The sequence below is a fragment of the Melanotaenia boesemani genome (genome assembly GCF_017639745.1).
Source record: "Melanotaenia boesemani isolate fMelBoe1 chromosome 2 unlocalized genomic scaffold, fMelBoe1.pri SUPER_2_unloc_3, whole genome shotgun sequence".
Classification (NCBI taxonomy): Eukaryota; Metazoa; Chordata; class Actinopteri; order Atheriniformes; family Melanotaeniidae; genus Melanotaenia; species Melanotaenia boesemani.
The window spans coordinates 327,463-351,964 of NW_024580584.1; the positions used below are offsets into that span (position 1 = coordinate 327,463).

At 40.9% G+C, this 24,502-nt stretch overlaps 1 long non-coding RNA gene across 1 annotated transcript; it reads right to left on the reverse strand.

Annotated features, from left to right (window-relative positions):
• Window positions 1-10,927: 10,927 nt before the first annotated feature.
• LOC121636061 lies at window positions 10,928-11,687 on the reverse strand. Its single transcript, XR_006009603.1, has 3 exons — window positions 11,427-11,687; window positions 11,147-11,327; window positions 10,928-11,008 (listed from the first exon to the last, which is right to left on the reverse strand). It is a non-coding gene; the product is annotated as an uncharacterized LOC121636061 (long non-coding RNA).
• Window positions 11,688-24,502: the final 12,815 nt, after the last annotated feature.

Here is a 24,502-nt window from a genome sequence, read left to right on the forward strand (position 1 = left end):
TTCAGTCTAAAACCCATCAGAGACCTGCTGAAGTTCAGAACAGATGTTTTCAGAGGAGCTCATGTCTGATGAAGAGGAGCTGTCAATGAGACCAGATGGACGTTGATGACAGACTCAGAAGTTCTTCCAGCCTGATCAGAGATCGACATCCAGCTCAGCCTGCTGATGAAAAGCCTCTGAAAGGCCTCAGTTCAGTCTTGAACCATACTGACACACTCATTCTAATTCTCTGATAAAGTCTTTACTGGTTGGTTGATCAGATGAATTCTGATCTTTAGGTGACAAACTACACTGGAAACAAGCAACACTGGAACATCTGATGTTTGCAGGTAAACAGTGGAATTAAAAAGAAAGAAAAGAACTTTAACAGGATGATGTGAACAGATCTATGTGGAGAGAATGAATCATTGGAAAGTGATTGAGCTCATTTTGATGGAAAGTTCTGCTGAACTAAAATAAATAGAAAACACAGATTTCTGACTTTGGACGTGAACTTTAATGTTGTTCAATGAAGCTGTTTTCACACATGAACTGCAGCCTTGAAATGTTCCAGAAATGTTCTGGATGCAGGTGAGAAGACAAATTCCTGCAACATTCCCTCCTGATTTCTTGCAGAGATTCTGCAGCCAACTGTCTGGTCAGAGATCCAGAAACCAGGAGCTGCAGCTGCTTATTGGAGGTGGAACCATGGAGGAGGAAAGTTAGGACTTCATCTAAGAAGCAGCTCACTCTGTTAGAAGTCATAGATGTTAGAAGCTCCAACAGAGTCAGACTGATGTCCCAGAATGTTCCAGAAAAGCAGCAGCAGCTCATTCAGACACCAACATGTTCTTCTTTCTTCATCCAGCCTAGTTTCATGTCCACATCTTCTCCTGAAAGCTGCAGCAGATCTCAGCTGATGAAGCTGATGTGTCTCTGCTTTGATCGTTGGCTTATGGACCAGGAGGAGACAAAACTGAAAGACTTTGGTGACACAGCTGATCTGAGGAAGCTGCTCAGCTGTTTTCAAGGAAGAGAGCCACCAGATGTGTGGCAGCTTCCACAGCTAATGATCTCTGAACTGACTGGACTTTCTCCAGCTGATGAAGACCTTGGAGCTGAACTTTAATCTGCTGCATCACAGACAGCTGCAGCTGCAAAGACTGTGTGAAGAAAGTGTGTCAGCTCCACGTTCCATGTGATCAGTGGACTTCAGAGGAGACGGACTCGTATGTAACATCCAGTATGACCAGTAAGGAGGAGGCTCCCTCACACACTGGAAACATGAAGCTCTGAAACACAGCTGAGTTTGAAAGAACTGAACCAGATGAATTCAGACTGATGTGACTGGATTTAGGATCAAACTGCAGCTGTTTGTGCTTCTAGAGTTATTGGAGGATGCAGGATGTTCAGATGTGATGAATCAGATCAGATGATGCAGCAGCAGAGATTCACAGTAAAACCTGATTCTGAGAGTTCAGCTTCGACTTTTACATTTTAATACTGACAACTACTTACTGTCTGATAGATCCACGACTTTGTTGGAAGTTAATTAAACCTTCTATCGACCGGTCGCTCTTCATGGACACACAGCTGGGTTTAGATTTAGGTTTAACTTCATGCCAAGGTCCAGATCCACGTTCTAGCGTCTGAACGATCCTGATAAAAAATCAGAAATGTTATTAAATCTCAGAGTTCAGCCTAAAACCCATCAGAGACCTGCTGAATTTCAGAACAGATGTTTTCAGAGGAGCTCATGTAGGACCTGAATGATGACTGACAACTACTTACTGTCTGACAGATCCACGACTATGTTGAAAATTAATTAAATCTTCTCTTGACTGGTCGATATTCGTGGACACACAGCTGGGTTCAGGTTCACCTTTAGGTTTAACTTCATGTCCAGGTCCAGATATAAGTCTAGGTATAGGTCTTGGTCCAGGTCCAGGCTGGTTCCTGTGAATCCAGATGTTTGGTGATGTGAGTTGTGATCTCTGACATGGAGAAGAGTCATGGACAGTTAGAGATGGACATCTCACCTCTGAGTGGTTTTAGAGGGAGGGACTCCCTCCTCTCTGTCCTGATCCATGATGCTGGATTCACATCAGCTCACACACACTTTCTACCTTCACCTGCAGAGGAAACACACATCATTCATCTGAACATCAACTGAAATCCTCCTTTCCATCATCTGCTGCTCCTCCTCTGATTGGCTCTGAGTTTCTGCTTCATATCAGAGTCAGATGGATGCAGTCAGACAGCAGTGAGGAAGAGGAAGCTGCCTTCAGCTGCTGGACTTCTATCAGGACACCAGATGGAGGGATGGAGCTGCAGACCAGCACAGACCATGATGATGAAACTATTTACAAGATAAAGAGGACCATAATACGCAGAATAATTATAATTCACCATTGTAACTCACTTCATTCACATTTTTATAGGAAATCCAAAGAAGAATGTAAAACAACGGAAGCACATTAAACACAGTGGAAGTGGGACAGTTTGGGTCAGAAAATGTCTCTGAGTGGGTGAACCAGATGTTGGAGCTAAAAACAATCCTCCAGATGAGCTGAGAGTGAAAGTTAAAGAGTTCAGCTTTAAGAAATCTGAAATGAACTGAGGAGCTTGTCAATGCAGAGCATCTAGAAGTTCTCACCACAAAGCACATGAACTGGAAACCAGTAAGAAGACCATCAAACAGGAGCCATGTGAGCTCTTCTGTTGCTTCCAGAGCTTTGCTGCAGCATCTTGTACAATCAGAATGATCCAGACAAGTTAAACATGCATCACTCTGATTTAAATCAGAAGAAATGAAAGTGTGGAAAATCCTTGTAAAGCTGAACACAATCCATCAGAGACTCGTATCCACTCAGTGTCCACTGAGAGCAAAAAGTTTTCACTCCCCAGTTACAACCACTCGTCTGTTCTTACTCCGGAACACCGTCTCAGTTATTGATCCATACTAAATAGTAAACAGTCATCAGTGATTGTGTGATTTTTCAGCTAAAAGAGACGATCCTGTACAGTCTCCTGTTGAAATTCAGCCGTTTTTACCAACTTAAAACCTTCATTTCCCTCCCACAGCCTCACTTGCCAGAGCCAAGCAGCCATGCAGTAAGAATGGGCTCCACCAGCCTGTATCTGCTCAGGAAGTGTAAAAAGGAAACAGAGAAATGAATATGCTTGGAAAAGAAAATCTAAAAGGAAAATAACGCAAAAAGCATAGACAAAATTAAAGGAGGAAAGAATAGAAAAATCACCAAATAAATAAATAAATTTAACTGAAAATGACACGAAAAAGTAAATAAATAGGAATATTAACATAAAGTTAATTTCAAACACCTGGAAGTGACAAAAGAAATAGACATTTGTGTCATGTTTCATAGGTTTCTTAATGGAAAAACATTTCTTACATTTTGTTGTATCATTTATTGGTAGATCAATTTGTTAATTGAGCCATTTCTATATTTCTGTATTTATTTTTGATTTTGACAGTTCTCCATACATCTGGAGCATCATGTAAGCAGAAACCCAGCAACCAAGTTCCAGGTCTGTAGAGCAGCTAGAATCCTGCATCAGACCAGAATGGGACAACATTCCTCTCCTAAAACTCCAGCAACTGGTCTCCTCACTTCCCACACGTTTCCAGACATGTTAGAAGAAGAAGATGCTACGCCATGCTGAACACCACCCTGGAACTACTTTTTACACCGTGCTGAACATCACCCTGGAACTACTTTTTACACCGTGCTGAACACCACCCTGGAACTACTAATTACACCACGCTGAACATCATCCTGGAACTACTTTTTACACCATGCTGAACATCACCCTGGAACTACTTTTTACACCGTGCTGAACATCACCCTGGAACTACTTTTTACACCGTGCTGAACACCACCCTGGAACTACTAATTACACCACGCTGAACATCATCCTGGAACTACTTTTTACACCACGCTGAACATCACCCTGGAACTACTTTTTACACCGTGCTGAACATCACCGAAGCATCTCCCCCAAATTTAAATTTTTTATTTTCTATCAGGGGAGGTAAGAAAGGCGGTGGAACAGCTTTGATTACTCAACAGTCATTATCAGCACAAATAATCTCATTGAAAAACAACAATTCATTTGAGCATCATTCATTTCTTTTTAACAACAACTGTTTTATCCAGTAAAATTTACAGACCAACTCTGACCAGAGTTTTTATTAACCATACATATTAAATACACCAAGATTTGAATAACTGGGGGTTTTAAACTTCACATTGATAACAGTTGTGATCCCTATGCCAACGGGTTTTTAAACATTTTAAACAGCTTGGGTTTTCATCAGCATGTAACACAGCCTACTCACAACAGAGGACATGTCTTGGACCTGGTCATACCTTATGGCCTGTCCGCTGGTGTGTCCTCTGTTGACCTGGCTGTGTCAGACCACTACTGTGTGTTTTTTAACATCACCAGTTTAGCCAAAGGGAGACCTCGGTAAGAACTGTGAGGAAACGATATATTACTTCTGAAGTGGCTGCAAATTTTACTGAAATTTTAAACCAAACTCCTGCTGCTCAGATTTTACCTGCATCGTGTGATTATATTGTTGATCATTTTAACAGCAAACTAAAATCAGCCATTGACTCAGCAGCTCCACTTAAAACAAAAACATTAGGAGTTAAATCAAAAACACCGTGGAGAAGCCAGGAAATTAATGAGTTAAAAAGAAGTTGCAGGAGAGCAGAGAGGAAATGTAGAAAACAAAATTAACAGTCCATTATGAAATTTTAAAAGAACAACTCAAAATCTACAATAATTCAGTAAAACAGGCAAGAAAACTCTACTATTAAAACCTCATTACAGATAATAAAAATAACCCAAAATTCCTTTTTAAAACCATTGATCTTTTAATAAACACAGATTTTAACAAGTCCTCCATGCCTGCATCAGACGCTGCATGCGAAGACTTTGCAGACCACTTCACAAGTAAGATCAATACTATTAGATCCAGTCTTTTATCTCAACGACATGTTGATTTTAACAGAACTGAAGCTTTGCTTTTACCTGAGAAAACACTGGAGAGTTTGTCCTGGTTGATGCTTGGTCGAATTTTATCCCAACTAAACCCAACAACCTGCCTTTTAGACCCAATTCCCACATCACTTTTAAAAACATTTTATGGTTTCTTTTAGCCTGAGCTTTTAAACATAGTGAATTACTCCCTTCAGACGGGTGTCTTCCCTGCTGCCTTTAAAACAGCGGTGGTGAGGCCCCTTCTGAAGAAGAGTTATTTAGATCCAAATATTCCTGATAACTACCGACCTGTATCCAATTTACCATTTTTATGTAAAATGACAGAAAAGCTGTTTTTATTCAACCGCATGAGTTTTTTTTAATAAACACAAGATTTTAGAAAAATATCAGTCTGGTTTTAGGACAAACCACAGTACCGAAACGGCCCTTTAAAAATTGTTAATGATCTTAGATCTAACTTAGACTCACAGAAACTTTCTGTCCTGGTTTTACTGGATCGTAGTGCCGCCTTCGATACAGTTGATCACGAGATTTTACTAGACAGACTCAGAAGCCTCGTGGGCCTCTCAGGTACTGTTCTTAAATGGTTTTACTCCTATCTCACAGATCGCCAGTTTTATGTAAGTATGGATGCATGCTCCTCAAGATTCCATAAAATCCAATCTTGGGTTCCCCAAGGATCAATTTTAGACCCGATACTTTTTAATTTGTATATGTTGCCGCTTGGGGATGTCATCAGGAGACACGGCATTGATTTTCACAGCTATGCTGATGATACACAGCTTTACATCGCCATGTCTCCTGATGACTTGAGCCTGTCAATGTCCTTTTAAACTGTATTTTAGATATAAAGTCATGGATGGCAGAGAACTTCTTACAGCTCAATCAGGACAAAACTGAAGTTTTAATTATCAGTCCCGAGGGCAAGAGAGAGAGATCATTTTATCAAAACTACATAATTTTGATCCTTCTCAGTGCTTGAGAAACCTGGGTGTTGTTTTCGACTTTGAGCTGGATTTTACTGCACACATCAGAAATATAACAAAAACTGGATTTTATCATCTTAAAAACATCACCAGAGTCTGCCCATTTCTCTCTTTTGCCGGCACGGAGGTGCTGATGCATGCTTTTATTTTCAGTAGATTAGATTACTGTAATGTCCTGCTCACTTGTCTTCCCAAAAATTCAATTTCGAACCTACAGCTACTTCAGAACTCGGTGGCACGAGTTCTGACAAGGACCAGAGGGTGGGAACACATTACACCAGTTTTAAAATCGCTGCATTGGCTCCCCGTGCTTTTCAGGATTGATTTTAAGGTTCTTTTAGTAGTTTATAAATGTCTTAATGGTCTTGGGCCTTCTTATTTATCAGACCTTCTTTTAAATTATGAAACCTCGCGGACCCTGAGGTCCTCTGGTAGCAGTCTATTAGTTGTTCCAAGAGTGAGGACCAGGACATATGGCGAGGCCTCTTTCCATTGTTACGGCCCTTGACTGAGGAATGGCCTGCCAGAGAACCTCAGGGCTGCGGAGAAAGTTGATGTTTTTAAAAAGAGGCTTAAGACCTACCTTTTTAGCTTAGCTTTCAACTAAATTTTATTTGATCTTAATTTATTTTACATAATTTTATTTCACATTAATTTCTTTCTATTTTTTTATTAATTTATGTATACATTTATTTATTTATTTAATCTTAGCTGTTCTTACTGTTTCTTAAGGTAATTTAATTTTTGTTTTAACTCCAGTGTTTTCCTCATGGGGATCCTCCACACCGGGGGTTTTACCTGATCGGTCTGGGGGTTGTTGCTGTATTGATCGCCCTTGTCTGGTTGACTGGGGCCCTGACCTGCAGCCTTATGGCTGTGGTGTGGGCCCTGGTCTGCCCTGTTTGGGGAGGCTGGCTCCTGGTGTGGATGGATCCCCATAATAACATTGTTTCCTCACAGCAGCATCAAGCCAGGTATTTATTTATTTATTACTTTTAATAATTGATGTGGGCTTGATGTGTAAAGGCTTATTTTGGTTTTAATATGCATGAATTGAATTGTGCTTTTTTTTATCTGCATGTGTCTGCTTTGATTTGCTTTGTGATAAACTGTGTTGTGACTTAGGTTTTTAAGATGCAAAAACTGTTGCATTTTAATTATGTGAAGCACTTTGTGCGGCAATCCTGCATGAAAAGTGCTATATAAATAAAATTTAATTTGATTTGATTTGATTTGATCAGGTTCACTATCAGCTCATATTTTCCATCACATTGTAAAATGTATTGGCTTCATCATCTGACATGTTGTTTATCTTCTACTGGAAATAAAATATGACCTGATGAGGTTTATAAATCAGTGAATTCTGGTTTTCCACACTTTTACACAGAGTCCCAACGTTGTTGTAACTGGAGTTGTTTATGTGAAACAAGGTGGAGGTGGATTATGATCCAGGAAATAATGTTGCAGCACAGAACTTAAAACCTGAAAAACCTGCCTGACTGTTTTTTACTGTGAACACGAAGAGAAAGTCAGAGTTCAAGTTGTTCTGTAGAACCACATTCCCACCTCATTACACATCAACAAAACCACAGTTTGATCCTCAGAGAAATAACGATCTGATCATCATGTAGATTTGTCTTCAAACAGCAGAGATCAAAGTTGGAGCTGAAATCAGAAGTGAACACGTTCTCCAAACATTCCAGAAACAAAGAGGAAAGTTCACACTTACAGTTTGTTCAGAGAAGAAGAAGAAGAAGAATCTCCACTGATACACAGGTGAGCTGCTTCCTGGAATGAGTCACATTTCTACCTGTGATGGAGGGAGGACAGGTAGGAGGAGGACAGGTAGGAGGGAGGGCAGGTAGGAGGAGGACAGGTAGGAGGAGCAACATCAGACCTTCCTCCTCCTCTTTAACAGCCTCACCTGCACCACTGAGATGTTCTCCAGCAGTGTTTCTCCATCCTGGTCCTCAGGACCCCGTCCTGCATGTCTCCATGTTTCCACACTTTAACCCACCAGGCTGAGATGAAGGACTCATTAACATTATTAACATTAACACATATACACACATTTACCCTCTTACACAAATATATTGTCCTCACACACATATATATTCTCCTCTGACACACACATTGTGTATTTAACCCTTTTTGTTGTTTGCTTGGTGTCTCTCACTTTCACTGACACAGGAAGTTCTTCCCTGAACAGGAAGTGACTCTCAAACCAGGAAGTCCTTTAACAAGACTCGCTAAGCGTGTCCACGTGTAGTAATAATACACAGAACTACATACAATACATACAAATGTAAATCTATCAGTACAAGTACTGGATCCACAGTTTTAGGAAAATACAACTAAATGAAGCTTTGAAAGAAAAAAGCCATTAAAATAGTTTTGTCTTCAAGTTGTGATGTATAATCTGGGCCTTGTTCTGCTTTTCCCACTAATAAATCACTGATCTGACTTTCTCTCAGGCACATAGATGAAAAGCACACGCTGGTGAGACTGAAGATGATGTTTCACGGCTGTGTTGATGCTTCAGTTGGACCATTATCTACCTCGCTGGTCCAGACAGCAGCAGAGCCTCAAGTGTTTTGTCCCTTTTCATTGTGGCATCAGAACTTTGGAAAAGCATCTAGAGTGAGACGTGATGACGGACTGGAAAACACTGGTGTTGCCGTTTCATGCATCACAGGAGAGGATTAAATAGACGGCGTTGTTACTGGCAGGTCAGAGCAGAAGAACTGAGAGATTGTGGGCAGAACCGAATCCAGTTGTGTGGTTTCATTTTGCTGATCTGTTCAGTTTTATGGAGGAGCAAGGTGTACTAGTTTCTCTTCATGAACTACGTTTGTCTTCGTTACATCTATTTGCCACCAAGTCAAAGGGCTGCCAGTGAGTTTCAGAATGGGTGGAATAACCACGTCTTTCACCACAAGGAGGACAAACTCCTCTTCAGCTGTGGCAGCAGGGTGTTAACAACAATGCAGGAACACATAACCCAAGTATGAAGGGCACTTTTACCTTAGTGGCTTTGGCAACGATGATCCTGCAGCAGTTCCACACAATAATATTGTTATTCATCTATTAATATTCCTCTCAGTGATGCCACAACGTCTTCTCTTCAGCACCTTCATCCATGTGAAGATGATGGAAATCATGGTGTATTTATTCTGCAGCCTTGTGCATTTTCTTGGAAGGAGGAATTCCTGGTTTTATCCATATGATTGATGCTGAGAAGCTTTTTAACAGTTTTCCATCATGTGACAAATAGAAAATGAAGATCATCCAGTTTATAAAGTTCCAGTCAAATAACACTGTGCCAAGCTTTGTAATGGCTCCATTTCAAGTTTTTTATTGGTCTGTTCAGAAACTTTGTCTCTAAATGTGACTCCAAGCTCAAACCTCCATGTTGACGTTGAAAGATATTTCTTTTATACAGGTTCCTGGTATGAAAAACAGTCCCACAGGAAACATTTTATTGAAGCTTCTGGCTCTGGAGAACTCACTAAACTGCCTAAAGAAATAATCACATTAACATTTAACATCCTTTGTTGAACAGAAAGACTAAAACAAAAACATCATTAATGCTAAATTTGTGGACTCTGATGTGAGACTAGAAGTTGGGAGAAAAACCGTCTAACAGCTGAAGAGTCAAGCAGAAACAAACATTTCACATTACATGTGCAACGACCCGCAGAAACAAAGCTTCAGCTTTTATGCAGGAGAAAAATAGAGCCCTGCTCGGCCGCTAGAAGAAGCTTGTTTCACATCGTTCACAAAGTAGCACAAATATGTAGAACTTACCAGATGAGCTGCCCTTCTTACTGTACAATATGCCACATGTGTCCATCTACATTTCATAGAAGCTGCACTCAGACGCTCATGAAGATGTTCATGTAAGAGGAAATGGATTGCACATCACATTAAATCACATCCATGAACTTCTTCTAATTGTTATCCAGAAATCAGTTATTATACAGATCATTTAGAAGCACACAAGTTTCATGTAAATGTGAGTTTCATCAGACTGAAAGTTCTGCTTCGTCATTGCCGGGCTGTCCAGCTCCAGTCCTCCAAGGCTGAACTCGTGCAGGTTTTAAGAGATTTCCTTCACCAGCACACCTAATTCACTTTAAATGGCTTTTCTCAGCAGCTTGTTTTTAAAGTTCTGCCAAAGCATGTTGAGCCATTAACCTGATTCAGGTGTGCTGCAGCGGAAACATCCAAAACCTGCAGGATAGTGGCCCCTGATGAGCAGCCTGGGAGACCCCGTCTTATTGTAAACTTCATTCCAGTTTGTTGCAAAGCCAGAAGATTCTTTCACTTAGTGGCTCATGTGGGTTTTACATCATTGTACAGTAAAAATAAAGGCAGTAAGACTTAATGAACCCTAAAACTTTTCCCAAAACATAAAAACTGCAAACAAACAAAAGAAGAAGTATTTCAAAGTGTTTGTTGGTTGATCCGTTTGAAAAGCAGGCGATAAAATCAAGAGGAAAATAGTGAGCTGTAGATAAATTTAAAAGTGGAATAGTGTCTGACTAAAAAGCTGCAGTGAAGTTCGATTTCAACATTACTTGCAGAAAGCAGCTGAAAATGTGAACCGTTCTTCACATCTATTAACTTCAGTTTGACAAATATGCAGCAGGTTTGTATTTATTGTACAAAATCACATAAAAACAAGAGAAAAGAAGAAAAGTTTCACGTTGCTTTGTGTAATTAAGTGAACATGAACTTGACCTTAACACAGAAGACTTTGATCCAGACCTGTACACATATTACGCTGGGCTAAAACCAAGGGTCCCGCCCACCGCAGAGCCCCTGTTTTCCTGAAGGTCTCCGTATGAGGTCTGCAGCGTAGCTTCAAGCAGTTAGTGCAGCTGTTTGAAGCGGCAGCTTTGCAGCTTCCTGAATCCTCCTCTTTGTGAAGGAGAGAACCCAGTCGGTGAAGGAGTGTTGGCTCCTGTGGAAAAGGCGAGGATCGTTCCCAGTTTCTGTTCCTTCCTCATCTGGTGGAAAAGGAAGAAAGAAACTGGACAATAAACAGAAAGCAGAACATCTCTTACTATTCTAAACTGACACACAACGACCAGATGCAGCTAAATATTCCAGTTAGAAGAAGAAATGGTCAAATTCCATGGATTTACTTCTGCGTGTGTCTCCAGAAAGGAAGAACTTCCTCAGCAGCTTCTGTTGCTGCCAGCTGGAGATGGCGGATAATGAAAAGACTGTCAGCCACATCAGCTGAGAGGCTGCAGGAGACCAGCACAGAAGAGCTGAGCTTGGATTTAGTCCAGCACACCAAGTGTTTTCAGTCCATCTCTGAATCTAAGACAGAGACAGACAGATTGAAGAGGTTTTTATTGGTTTAAAAAGAAAAAAACTCAAATAAAAGTCATTAAAAATGCACAAAAAGACGACATTTACACGTTAAACTGAAAAGTATGTGAAAAGTCAGCAGTTGGTTTCTTTAAAAGCTGTGTTGTCCAGACTTTGGTGATCGGCATCTCTGTAGAGCACCAGATTCCCTCATTATTAGATCTCAGTCAAATTCCAGAGCAAAGCCCCACATTTACTCCTCGCTAGAAATTTAACACGTCTTCAGTTTGTTCATAGACACAAAGTTTAAAGAAAGTTCATGAAGAGCTGACGTTACAAAGATTAGTGCTGACTGACAATGTTTAGCTTGTTTCACCAAGAGAGCAGAACATCCCAGAATCCGCTGTGTTGGTCTGATGGAGAGAACTTTCCATTTCTAGACTTTGTGTATCAGATCTGCATCCAGCTGCTGTCCAGCTGCAGTTTGGCTGAAATCAGTCTGTTGCCACATGCCGTCAGAAACTCTAGGCTGGAAAACATCAAGTACAATGTAGAAAAGTTTCAAGTAAACAGTCCTTAAAAAACACAACAACAACAAACTTATTAATGCACAACACGCAGCTCCAATAAAGCAGCGACACATCTGCTTGTTTTCCATCCTTCATGAGGACATGACTCAGCAGGTCTACTGTCAATAACATGAGTCAGCAAGAATTTACAGGAATTTACCACATGTACTTTATTAATTACTACATGAATCATGAAGGTAAATCCATGTCAGTAGTCAGTACAGCACGTTTACACATTGATAGAAAGAACAATGACATATAAGTGCAGACCTGACATCAGCTGACAGCTTCCCTCCAAAGGCGTCTCTTATTGGTTCAGGAACTCCGTTGGTCCCAGATTTCTGGAATTCAGATCCGTTCAGTTCATGCCCTCGTTCAGCAGCTTCTGCTTTGTGCCACGTTTGATGACAGAACAGCTGGATGTCCCGGAAGAAGGACGACGTCCTTGTTTCCAGTATCATGATCCTGATTTTAGCCTGAAAATAGAACACATTCATTTTATAGTTAATATTTGATGTTTGTAGAAAGTTCCCACAGTTGTTAAATGTTAAATGAATCATGCAAACCTTCACTAACTAAATCAAACTCTAGCCAGTGTAAATACTTTGAGACGTCCTCATGTTGCCGTGGTTACGGACGGAGCAAACGGCCGCTAGTTGTGTTAAACACACACTAAGCTCCAACAGTGATGTGACTGGACTGATGGAAGCAGTTTCCAGAACTCTTTATCTGAACTGACAGAAACATGTTTGATAAAACTCAGCCTAAAAGAAAAGTCACTTTTCTTTGTGTTTTACTAAAAGACTAAAAATAAAAGAGCAGCTTCATTTTACCAGCTTTATTTTTATCCCATCAGCTTGTGAATAAACTAATTATGTAATGTGTGATCCAGATAAGTGGTGGAAAGACGACTGTAACAGCTGCTCTGGTGAGGAGAGTGTGTTATTAAAATAGTCCCATTAACTGGGGCAGGAAGAATGGAGCAGACCCCCAACTGGACCGGGTCTAGAGTCTGCAGGTTATTAGGTGTGAACGCAGCCTCCAGCAAAGAAAGACTTTCTGTCCTCTGACAACATGTCATACAACACGTTATTCCCCAGCTGCCACTGCTGATGCTTCTATGACTCTCAGAAGTGTGTTTCTCTTTAATGGGAGCAGCAGCACAGCCTGCAGCTACATGAGCAAACATACACTACAGGACGGACTTAGTCCACTGGAACTAACACTTGGAGATTCTATTCACATTTTATTTTCACCTTTTCCTCGGTCGGGACGTCCAGCTGCCAAAGTGTTTGTGAGTCTTGTGTCTTAAAGACCCTGGCGACCCTCCGGTCCAGGTCTTGAGTACATGCCTGGACTGCTGAGGCTTTAGGTCTGAAGAGTTCTCTCATCTGATGCTGGACCCGGTCTGAGTTTTATTAGGGACCGATGAACCATCCTCTGCTGCTCAAGAGACCAACACAACCATGTCATGATGAAAGATTTCTGAAACCACTGCGTCTCATTTCTTCCATCCATGTCAGGCGGGAACTAGAGACGACCTGCACCTGCTTCTCAGCCAATCACAGCGCAGCATAAACTGCCTGCCTTTTCCACCAAACTCCTTCTGTTTCCACCAAATCTTTCCTCACACACACACACACTCTTCTTCTACATACATGTTCTATTCTTACATGCAGATATTACCGTATTAACTACGTCCACTGAATTAGAGAAAATAAATGAAAGAGGGAAAGAAAATGTGAGCGTGTGAGAGTAAGAATATATGTACAGTATGTGAAAGAGAAAATGTGTGTGTGTGTGAATAAAACTGTGTGTGTGTGAGGATGAATTATGGCCTATACAGCTCCTCATACCTGTCTGTCCACTTCTACCTCACCTGTCTAGTTTCCTCCTGTCAGCAGCATCTTTTCATCTCCTCCATCATGTCCTCACTGAGGAGTCTCATATTAAAGTAGAAGCAGGTCAAAGTGGTGATTGGTCTCTTAGAGGCTGGGGGTGAAAGCTTCTCACACACAAGGAGCTCAGACATTTCATTCATTTCCCTCATGTTTGATGAAGCTGCTTAAAAACAGTCAGATGTAGAGGAGAAGGGATTAGATGGAGACAGAAGCCAAACCTGACCCCCCTCCTCCTTTCAGAGTGGAGCCTATTGGAGAGCGATGGCTGAGACCAGGTCTGAGAAAGTGTGTGTGTGTGTTTTCATTGGATTCATCACTTTCAAAGTCAGCATCAAAGTGTCAATAGATCAACACCTGAATCTGGATTGGTTCTGTTCTCTCCATCAGATTCCTGGAAAGTCAATGGAAGCAAACACGGTGAACAGGAAGCTCCACCTGTCTGACAACAACAGGAAGTTTCCATTAGTGGACGTCCCTCAGTCATGTCCTGATCATCCAGACAGATGTGATGGCGCCCTCTTCAGGTTCTGTGTGGAAATGTTCTGACTGCTCGCTGTTACTGGGATGTTAGTGGAGAGGAGACGTTTGTCAGTGAGTTCTAGAGGAACCAGAAGGAGAGGAACCAGTAAAGACGGCGTGTTGGGAGGAAATGAATCCTCATGGAGTCTGAGCTGCTCTCATCGTCATGGTTACGCTGTCTCTCACAATAACAGATGAACTGCATGTCCTCCTCCTCCGTCTCCAGCAGTAGCAGCGTATGTGGAGCGTCCTGCTGGAACTCTGTCCTTCTACAGAGTCTCCTCTGACTCTGATCTTCCTCCACATCTTCATCAGCACCTTCATCATCCTCTGCTTCCTGGGTTTGGCTTCTTGTTCAGCTTGTTTTCTTCCTCAGTGTTTGTGTTGTGTAAAGAGTTTGATCCTGTCAGACATTATTAACCAGAGTTCAGTCTGGAAGCGTCTGTCTTCTTCAGAAACAGCCTTTCAGATTCACGTATGAAACTCTTCTAGATGATTCCTTGGATGTTTCCTGTTTTCCCTCCTTTAAAGATAGAAGCTGGGATTCTTCCAGGATCAACTGGACATGGTTTGTGTTTAGTTCTTGTCAGTTTCACTTCATGATGCTGGAAATGAAAATCCTCCCAGTGCGTCGCTCTGTTTGCCTCATTCTGTCCTTCATTTGACTTTTTCACTCTTTCACATGTTGAATTAGAGATTTTTTCACATCAGAAATAGTTTCTGAAACAAAAAGTCAAATGTTCAGTTTTCCCATTCTGTCTCCAGATGTTTGACTTTGGATTAAATTCTTCAAACTCCACATTTCAAATAAACTTTCATGAATCTGTTTTCAGTCAGCAGGTGAATTTTAAATGTTTGAGCTGAAAACTTTCACTGTTTCATTTAAATGTAGTTTATCAGCTTCAGTCTGCTTCATGTTTCTTTAAATGAAGATTTTGATGCTTTTATTTGAACATTCCTGACTTTCTTACAGGGATAATTGAAGGTTGGAGCTTCTACCTCACCTGGCAGTAAAAGCTGAACCTGCATGAACCATCAGGGAATTTAAAGATGGAAAAGCAGCTCATTTGTGCACATTGAAATAATTCAGACCTTTAAGGCCTTTGTGAAGTATTGATGCATGTAGCGGCTCAAACAGGGAGAGCAGCTGCTAATCCTGCCATCACCTCAACCAGAGTTTACACTTCAGAGCTAAACTAGAAACTTCTGTCATTTCTACACAATCAAGCCAACAGTGATGCTGAAGCAGAAGAGCTCATTTCTGACAAACCTTTACACGGAAAAGAAGCAGCGACACTAAACCAGCAGAGGAAGTCTGAGGAAACCTTTTAGAAACACTCAGCTTCTAAAATCAGCTTCAACATGAATCACTGATGGGATTAAAAGATGTTTCCATCAGCAGCAGGAACAACAGTTTCCTGCACTTTGTTCTGATTCTAGCTGCCATTTTATCATAGAAAGAAGAGCCAGCAGGACCTGAGACTGGACTCATGAGACTGGACCGCTGTAGCCATGCACACACAGCTGGATGATGCAGATGTTAGAGGGAACGATGGAGACTCAGAGGAGAAAAAGCTTTGATCCTCTGAGTTCAGAGCTCATCTCATGGCTGTTTGAAGGCTCATCATGATCTAAAGTTGGACTTAAACCTGAATCCGAGTTCAGTGTGAACAGTTCTAATGATGCTCAGATGATGCATTAATCCCAGCAGGAAAAACATCTGGAACGTTCTGGCCTTTCCATCAGATTCTTTCCTGCTACCAACATGTTGGTGCTTGTGTTGTGATGATGTCGTTTCAGACTGGAAACTTCTGGAAACTGCATCATGAAGATTCTTGTGTTCAAACTGGAACAAAGACGTGACAATAAACACATTTCATTCTCCTCCACTTCCTGTGTATGAGCGTGACGGCCAGCCACACATGCTAATATCTCCACCTCACCACCAGTAGATTTCCACTTTCATTGTCTCTGCAAGCAGAAGTCTAAACACGATACACACTATTTCACACACCTCTTTCCTTCCTTTCATTCCTCATACCTACAATATTGAACACACCTTCACGCTGTGAGGTCAGATTATGTTCGTATTCATGTGTTTCTTTTCTTTCAGGTACCTGGGTTCAGTCTCTCCTTCCTGGTGCAGCAAAGGCCTGGTCCAGGTCTGAGGACTGATAAACTACTGCAGCTTCATTGGGTTCCACCACAACCCCCCTATGACACTGCAGAGTCATTGGGGGGGTTTGGGTTCATTTTGAGGTTGGTTCAAAATGTAGTAGCCATTTTATTTCCCCTCTTTGTGTTTACTTTGGCTTTTCTAAACTGGTATTTAACTTCCTGTTTGATTGTTCAGGAAGTTTGTTTCTGTTCATTTATTCCTTCATTTCTTTCACTTCTCTTTACTTCGGATTTTCTCTCTACTTCTATTTATTTGGCCTCTTGTCAGGCTGTTTAGTTAAATCCTGGATGTGGTGACAGGTTTCAGGTTTTGGGGTAAATGAAGCAGTTTTGAAGCAAACCTGCATCCTGCTGCCTTACTGCTTGGTCCCTGACGGAGCATTAGAGGAGAAATAAACGCTGGGAGGCCTGGAAGTGGACAGATGGGACATCAGCATGATTACAAATCCAAACTTTGGTCCTAGAGTCGGGAACAGATGGAGGAAGACGAGGAACTGTCCAGGGATAAATACATAAAAGCAACATATGGAGGCAAACACACGGCAGAAGCAGCAAATATGCAAGTTTGATGCCAAAAAGCCCCAAAAAGTGGAAATGAACATCTAAATGAAGAAAAATAAAAACTTCTCAGTTTACTTTCTGCTTCCAAAAAGGCTCTAAAATCTACTTTCACATCCAGGAGCCGTTGCAGGGATTTCACTAAATATTTATTGTAGCTGGACATAGAATTTCACCTTAAACCAGATAATCTGAAGTTTTACATTTTTATTTCCAGTGTAAAATCCACCTTTATAAAAAGATAAAAACCAATGATTTCTCCCTCCAAAGTCATTTCTAAAGCATCTGTGACCTGGTCCCAATGACATCAGCTCAGTTTAGCTTTACAATGGTGGAAATACGCCTTCAGACAGTCTAGTGCTGCTTCATTCTGATCACATGTTCAAAGCGAACTCACTTGTAATTCCATCAAATGAAGCACAGAGCTAAAAGAAAACAGAGACGTCTGTTTGAGGCCATGAGGAGGTGGACAACTTTCCAGCAGCTGCTTTTATGTGTGAATCAAACACTTCAGGCTACTTTGTTAGCATGTATTCCTTCAGGCTGCCCACACACACATCTGAGTCTATTTAGTGGAAATACAAGTCTACTTTTCTTCAAGGCCTCAATACTGTGTCAAAGATTCCCACCAATATAAAATCCCCTGCAGGTACTATCGTCTCCCAGAGAAGGCCCCGTGGTCAAACCTCAGCTATGTGGAAGTTTCCTCTTCACTTTGCCCATGTGGGCTTTTCCCAGGATCTCTGCTTTCTTCCCAAAGTCCAGAAACCTGCATGGTAGGTTTGCTGCTTCCAGACTGGATGTTTTAATGTGGCCATGTTTGCTTTTTAACTGTTTTTACCACCTGCAGCTCGAAGCTCCAGGCCACCATGACTGTAAAGCAGAATACTGATGTTTAACCCGTTCACACTTTGTTTCAACATGGCCTCCAAAAACCAGAGTTTAAGAAAAATTTAATACTTCACCTTTTTATCACAAGCTAAATGAAAATAAAAGCTGGTTAAATGTGTCTTGTTGGTTTTTCAGCGTTCTCTCATCAGTTGTAATAAACATGTAATAAATGTGTTAAAGCAGCGAGTGTGAAAGGGAGACGGCAGCTTTGCATCAGGCTGGAACGTGCTCATAATGACGGATCAAAGCTGGAAACATCACTGACAACTTGCACCACGCAGGAATTTACTGGAAACATCTTAACTGCACATAGAAACATGCAGTTTAATAACTAATTCATCTGAGCTGAAACTGAGTCTAAATACAAGTTTTTATGACGTCTTTGAGCTGAATGGATCCACTGATTTCAGCATCAACTTTTCACTCAGCATTTCTTCACAGGGAAAAGTAAAACATGTACAGGCCGTCTGAAAACATACTTCTACCTGGATATAAGCAATAATCCCTGTTTACTGGTCAGAATGATGCATGCTGGGAAAAACATGACCGTGGCTGGACTAAAGTGAGGCAACCTGAAATATAAAAACATGTCAGAGTTCTTTAAAGGAAGCTTCAAAACTGAGCTTAAAGGTGCAGCGTGGAACAAAAACAAAGGTCACTGACAGAAAATGTCACATATCATGAGAAACTGCTTCTATTGGCATCTAAACACTTTACTTAAATAACACGTTTTATTCTTTTACAATGAGACGTTTATATCTACGTGGCGTACGTCCACAGACATGCAGCTGCCACATTTGTGCCACCATTTTTACTACGGTGTCTCTGAACGGACAAACTGTGTGAAGTGAGAACCCTCTCAGCTTTAAAACTGCAGTAGCGGCTTTGTTTGATAGGGGCAGGAGCAGCGTTTGGGATAAGGAAGCTCTTAAAAGCACCATAGAAGAAGACAGTCCACATGTAGACAGTGTGGAAGTAGCTACTGTAGTGCAGTCAACGCTGCACCTGAGGCCACCAGAAACACCTGACCTGGACAGCACCAAGAGAGTCAACAATGACGTCTATTGTTCACAATAAACCTGTTCTCTGATGTTCTCCAGGTTCTGTCCAGACAGGTCCTTCTTCTAGTGGTCCTGGTCTCTTGGTGGTCTTGGTGTCAGCACTCTTTCTGGGTCTGCTGCAGCTGGACGTTACAGGTAGATGTGATGGATCAGGCCGACCCAGAGTTTCTTTCCATCACACATAAAGAGAGTTCACACTCTAAACATGAAAGCTGAACATTTGTTCTTTTAAATAAAGAAATAAATAAATCTTTATTTGTATAGCACTTTTAACAAACAAGGTTTACAAAGTGCTGAACAGCACACAGCAAAGTAAGGTAATAAAACCAACAAAGAAAAGACACATGCATGAGTACATTTCCACAGACAAATAGAAGTCTGACAATAAATAAGTCAGAAATAAAGTAAATAAGTAAATAAAAAGGTTATAAAAAGGCCAGTGGATAAAAGTGTGTTTTAAGAAGTGACTTAAAGATGAAACTGATGGTGCAGCCTTATCTCCTCAGGCAGGTCGTTCCAGAGTCGAGGGGCTCGGAGCCAAAAAGCTGGGTCACCTCTGGTCTTGAGTTTGGACCCTGGCACAGCTAAAAGGGACCTGCCTGAGGATCTAAGGCTGCGCGAGGCTCGTAGGGTGTCAGTAACTCTGTCATGTAGCCGGGTGCCAGACCTAAACGAGCTTTAAAAGTAATCAGTAAAACCTTAAAATCAATTCTAAAACGTACAGAGAGCCAGTGCAGCGAGGCTAAAACAGGGTCATATGTTGTCTTCTGCTAAAACCAGTGAGAAGCCGAGCTGCTGCCTTTTCAACAAGTTGGAGGCGAGAGAGGATTTATTGTCAAGACCGGAGAGGAGGGAGCTGCAGTAGTCGAGTCTGGAGAAAATGAGAGCATTGATAACTTTTTCTAAATCGGGCCGGGAGAGGACAGGTTTGATTTTACTGATGGTGCGGAGGTGAAGGAAACAGGACTGGGTGACTTTTTTGATGTGAAGATGAAAATTAAGACTGGAATCAAGTATAACACCCAGGTTTCTGGCAGAGGGGGTGATGTTAGAGGAGAGAGGACCAAGACTGTCTTCAATATGGGCGGTGGAGTGAGGAGGGTTGATGAAGATCATTTCAGATTTAGAACTGTTGACTTGTAGAAAGTTTTGTGCCGTCCAACTGTTCACATGGTTGAAACACTCGAACACAGCAGCTCGGCTTCCAGTGTCTTTGAAAGAAATTAGAAAAAATAAATCACAAATAAAAGTCCAGCAAACAAAGAACTGAACACTTTTCCACAAGTCGTCCCGATCCTGGAAAACCCTGATTATAAACACGGATCCTAATTAAATACACAGAACACTAATGAAGTACATTAACTGGCCATAAAATATCTGCTATCTGGACGTTTCCTGGTCATGTTGACTGGGAATAAATAATTCTCTACATGTATTTATTTACCAGCCAGAAGGGACATTTTAAATGGAAATAAAAGCTAACAATCCTTTACTCTCAAACATGTTTATTGATCCATACGCTCTTTAGTGTTTACTTTTAGGTGTATTGAGGACTGGAGCGTCCTGGGACAGAAGTAAACAGCCAGAACCCAGTCCTCAGTGGAGAACTGCTCCAGTCTGACACAGCTGCCCAGAATGAAGGAGATCAGGAGCTTATATAGAGGAGTCTTCCTGACTGGCCAATCACAGAGACAACGGAGCTGCTGGCGACCAATCCTGGAAGAGGGTGGAGCTGCAGACACAGGATCAGCAGCCAATCACCTGCAAGCACTGGCACAGTCCATTTACTAACTGCTTCATGAACATGGTGGTATCATCTGCTTGCTGGGTGATTGCTGGCTGTTTGCCTCAAACATTAAGTTTCCCAAAGTCTACATGTTTGTAAGGGTCTTTTCAAAAAGCCCGACTATGTGTAGGGCTGGGTGATGTGGCCTATAACTGATATCAAGATTTGTTTTTTCGCTTTAGCAATACATAATATATATCTTGATGTTTTAAATCTCTAAAACAGTCGTTCCCAATCTGGGATCTGGGACCTCCCCCAAAGAGCACAAGGGGTCCCTGTTAATAGTGTCTAATAAGCCAATAAGAGCTGGAACGCAGGTGTATGACACTTAAATAAAATATTCATTCATTCATTTATAAATAAATGAAACCCAGTGTTTCCCTGATCATTATATTAGGGGGCGCCCCAAACCTCCAACATCAACCCGACCAAAGAAAATCCATTTTATTTTCTATAATTACTCACTTAATAACTTGTATATTTTTACATGGAATTATTTTAATGTGTATTCAAATATTATTTTATTATTTAGGTTTTTTCTATTTTCCACCAGATCCCATAGATAGATAGATAGATAGATAGATAGATAGATAGATAGATAGATAGATAGATAGATAGATAGATAGAAACACAGCTTTATAATAAGTATTCGTCTTTGAAGAGACTGTGTCAGAAACTGCAACTATTCAGGAGGAGAAACCAACTTGAAAGACGTGGCTGCATTCCTGCAAGAGGAAACAGCCGGTAATGGACAGATGCAAGGGTATCGATGGCTACACCTGCGTGCAGTACAGAGAGGATATGTGGTAACACAAGACACAGTAAGACAGCTGATCAAGCTGTTTGACCCTGAAGGCGTTGAACTCAGGAGGGCACGGCGCCTGAGACGCAGGCATCACCACAACAAAGGCCCAACGCTCTATGGCATGTGGATTCTTATGATAAACTGAAGCCATATGGCACTGCCATTAACGGGTGCATTGACGCTTTCAGTCGCTATGTTGTGTGGATGGAAGCCTACAGAACAAACAACCACTCCAAAGTAATTGCGGACTATTTCATTACTTCCATTGAGCGCTTGAGAGGATGTCCAGAGCGACTACGTGCTGACAGAGGTACTGAGAACGGCCACATCGAGAACATGATGGTCTTTTTGTGCAGGAATCAAGCAGATAGTTTAGCAAGAGACGAAGTTTCCTCTACGGCCGCAGTACTGCAAACCAGCGGATGGAGTCGTGGTGGAGAATCCTGAGAAAACAAAGTGCACCACTTTGGATAAACCTTTTCCAAACTCTCCAAGGTGATGGACATTTCTCTGGTGACTTCTTAGATAAAAGTCTTATCCAATTCTGCTTCCTAAATCTAGTTCAGGTAAGTCTCCAGACATCTGTCCTCTTATTCTTCTATAGCTTACTGTCTGTCATGACTGCCCCATGGCCAAAACACACGAACCAACATTTTAAAGGTAAAACCTAGTTTACAGAATAACAATGGGAATAGCAGCTAAATGCACGATGCTCTTCATGTGGTAATGATATAATAATGATGCACAAAGAAAAACAAAGCTGAAACATTTTTCTATTAAATAGAATTAAAGAGTAAAACTGTGATGCTGAGAGGAGCGAGCAATCTTACTAAGCAAGTGAAAACTACATCTTGACAATAAAAGCTTTGGCAGTTTGAGTGGCAAAAGAAAAAGATTATTTTGACCATAAACATGTTTCTACCTGTACGCGGGTCAGCACCTTGGAGAGCAGCGACTCGCAAAGTCCTGTCACCGTCAATTTTAACTTCATGTCTTTGTTCCGTGGCTTTATTACAAAAAATCCCACATCAGTTGGTTTTACGCAGCAACGGTTGGATTGTGTGTGTGTAATGCAAACATTGGTTTATATAAAAAGTGTTTTGTTTGTTTGTTTTTATGCAGGATGAACTTGATGAATTCACACAAGATAAGAGCAAAGTCCGGCCATGGTGTTATTGGAGGTCGCCCTGTTCTCATGTACACACTTCCTGAGATGTATGGTGCCGAGGACAGCATGAAACCCGGTGACATGGTGGAGTTGGTCCTTTGCAAGCAAGAGTGTTCACCCAAAGACCAAAACCCATGTGATGAAACTGTGTTTGAGCTCTGCTGTCTTTTAATACAGGAAAAGGGATGGATGCTCCTACAGATGCATCTTCTGCTGCTGAACTGTACACCTTATTAAGAAGTGAAATTATGATGAATATCTAAGGCTGGACAACTGTACCTGAGCTCTGGAGGAGCACTTATGCAGACTTCATCATATAAGACTCCATACAGGCCACATAATTAAAGCAGTATTCAAATAGACTGGATAAATGTGATGCTGTAAGATTCAATAACAAACTTGTACAAAAAATAATAATGCTCGGCAACGATTAAAATTTTTAATCGCGATTAATCGCATTGTTACGCCCAAAATGTCTCTTTCCTTTAAAAGAAGGCCTACGGTTATATAAAGAAAATACAGTAAATGTTGGTTTACTAACACGACATCAGGGGTCTCCAACCTGCGACTCTGGAGCTGCAAGTGTCTCTCTGGACCTTCCACAACGTCTCTAAATACGTGGCTAAAATATTTTTTAAATCTTTCTTGTCATTAAGTTGGAAACCAGGAACTTTTTTTTCTTTTACTTTACATCATTTTCCACAAATATCTACATCCCTTAGAAGAAAGTCTGTTTATCCTGTTTTTTTTATAAAGGTTTTATGTTTTTTTTTATTTTAAAACCTAAAAACAGAAATAAAAATGTGGTTCTTCAAAAATAACAAACATCCTATGGTGGCTCTTCATTAAAAAATATATTAAGTTTCCTTTTTGAAAAGTCTGGTAACATTTGCATCTCTAAAGGAGTTTTATTTAGCTGGCTGAGGGAAAAATGGCTCTTTGGATTGGAAAGGCTGCAGACCCCTGCACTAAACACATAAACAGGTTTAGCAGCAGTTTTCTTTTTAAACAGCAACAGTTAAAATATTTCTTCATATATATTTATAAAATCACATATTTATGAGAAAGAAGGATGAAATGTTGAGGATTTACTAAGTAAAAGGTAAAAAGTCAGCAGGATGGATTTAATGCTGTGAAGCTGCTTCCTTCTAAACACAGAAGGAACAATATGTGATGAATATCAGCATCAGGTGAACAGACAGAAAGCAGGATGAGAATCTCACAGCTTCTAGATGGTGAGGAGAGAGAAATATTCACAATATGCACAATAACTTCCATCCATGCACCTTCACTGCTTCATTATCCACATTTCTGCCTATAAATTCAACAACTGCACAGATATATATGCTTCATCAGTACCACCCCTTCATATTGAAAAATGTGACAGGGTGGTAAATTTCAACATTAATTAGCTGCCAGTTCACTACATGGTAAGCTAGCTGACTCAGCATATCTGATTTCAATCTGAAATATCATTTAGTTTTCTTTAATATTGTTCTTCTTAAAGGAAAAAAAAAGTTTTCTTGATCTATTTTGCGTTTCGGGGTGGTGACATCAAGCTTGTCAGACCCCATTCAACCTATAATAACATCAAATATCAGATAATGTGGGAACTTGTCTGCTTTTGAACTTGGATCAGAGGCTCACATGATGTCATTTTCTGTTTGTGATGCCATGTAAAATAAGAGTATATTCTTTACAGACTAAAAAGTAAGTGTGACGAAGGCATATGTTATACTAAGGAAGAC